Source organism: Monodon monoceros, unplaced genomic scaffold (assembly GCF_005190385.1).
Source record: "Monodon monoceros isolate NGI ecotype Baffin Bay Population unplaced genomic scaffold, NGI_Narwhal_1 Super_Scaffold_19, whole genome shotgun sequence".
In the NCBI taxonomy this organism is placed as follows: domain Eukaryota; kingdom Metazoa; phylum Chordata; class Mammalia; order Artiodactyla; family Monodontidae; genus Monodon; species Monodon monoceros.
This window is the reverse complement of record NW_021703775.1, coordinates 4549493-4551718: the sequence shown is the minus strand read 5'-3', so window position 1 is coordinate 4551718 and position 2226 is coordinate 4549493.

Genomic DNA, 2226 nt, shown 5'->3' with positions numbered 1-2226 from the left:
GTCTAATGTTATAAGTCATAATTCTAGTTATTACTTTAAAATGTATATCTCAAAAATAACTAAATTTCCTTGTCAATTGCATTAGTATGACCTTTCATCAAATCTTTAACCGTGGCCATTTTTAAGTCTTTGTCATTTACAGAGAGTTCTGGGTGCACTCTGACGCTTTTGCAGAAATGTTCCTATAAAAGGGTTTCATCTTCAAGGAATTCATGGAAAAGACTCTGACAAGTACAGGTTTCTGGTAACTGACTCTACTGCTGAACTGAATGAATAAGCATTTTCCGAACTCTAATGGAAAACTGATGACTTCATAAAAGTGCTAACAAAAGATCAAGATGAAAAAAAATTACATGGGACTGAGTGAACTGATGACGATCATTATAATTTTTATGACTTTCTGTTTGGAAAAAAAAAATCCCACAAGGACTCAGAGGCAAAAAATATACAAATCAACTTTCACTGCAAAGTAAAGGAGCTGTTACAGTGGAGGATTACTGGACTGAATGTCAATATTATGACATAGTATGAGTGTGTTTCATGTTTGGTAACTGCAATCATTGTTGCTTTTGTTGTGGTCATCCATTTACAATGCTTGGTGTCAGTTTATTTATTTTTTGTAAAAATAAAATACAGTGTGTGCGTGAAAAAAAAAAAAGAGATAAAACAGTCTGAGGGGCTTCCCTGGTGGCGCAGTGGTTGAGAGTCTGCCTGCCGATGCAGGGGACACGGGTTCGTGCCCCGGTCCGGGAAGATACCACATGCCGCGGAGTGGCTGGGCCCGTGAGTCATGGCCGCTGAGCCTGCGCGTCCGGAGCCTGTGCTCCAGCAACGGGAGAGGCCACAACAGTGGGAGGCCCGCGTACCACAGAAAACAAAGAAAAAACAGTCTGAGGAAAGGGTAATGATTAAAATTTTATTATCAGAAAAACAGAAAACAAACAAACCAAAAAAAAAAAAAGATTACATAGGAGTAAAGTGATGAATGTGGTTATATTTTTGGTTTTGTCTAAAATATTACTGGCTTTTAATCTGTGTTTTTCCAGGTAAAAAGAAAACTTTCCCCTTAAAGTAATTATGACTTATGGGAATTTGGTAAATTATACCTTTGTAAGGAAAACTGAAGCATTTTTCTCTACCTGATCTCTCCAGAAATTGGAAACTCTTAGTTCCAGCAGCTTTATCAGATAAATTAGGAAGGCCACCTCCTAACAGGTTCAGAAATCTCAAGGTATTTGGGGGACCTCAAAACGGAAGGAATTCACCCAAATTTGTAAGATAAAACCTGTGACTAGCCCTTGGTGTGGTTTTCCTAAAGGCCTTTTCGAAGGTTCAATCTGAAGACTCCTTATGGAAAGTTTCAGCACAGTTTAAAAAGAGCCTATATGATCAATTAATCACTCATTGTGCAAACAAGTAATTTTAATTTGGCTGTATTTGGTAGAAATGAGGATAACTTTAGAGAGAAGATTATGTTTCAGTAGATATTAAAGTCTAGTTTTGTTAATTGTGGTCTGTATTTACTAAGATTCACATCACAGATAGTTCCTTGCTGTTAGGTTATATTGTTGCAAAGTTTAATGGAATTAGTAAAAGGACACTCTAAGTTTGTTTCTGAAGCTTATCTCAGTAATCTGTCTTTGGATGGAGATGAGATGCCCCATGACCTGCAACCAGATGATTATGCATAATTTAAAGGACTATCTCCAACCTAGATGGAAGGACTTTTATCAAATACTCTTAACTAGCTCATGCACAGCAAAACTGAAAGGAATTGAGTCTTTGATTAATATTTCCACTTAGAAAGGGCCTCTGCACTGGACTGGCCTATAGAGAGGATTGTTGACGTTAAAATCACCTTAAAACAGTGCTCAAAGAGAGGAGAAACTATCAGACCAGGATAGGAAGAAGATGACATCTGAAGTGGAGAGCTGACCCAAGATGCTGGACCAGGCTTATATATCAGTTACTTTGATAATTGCTCACACATTTGCTTATGAACCAACTGTATTTCACAATCTTGTACAGAGCTAAATTTGACCCAATTGGTAGGTTTATAGTCAATTAACTATACCCAGTACTTCTTGGTTACCTTGGTGGATTTTTCCACTCCATGGCTCTTACTGGTTGGCCCTTAGGGAATTTATTCCAGGAGAAAGAAATTATAGTTCTGTTCAGGCCACTATTGACATTATTGGCCAGGGGAGGTGGGATCCCCTCCCCTGG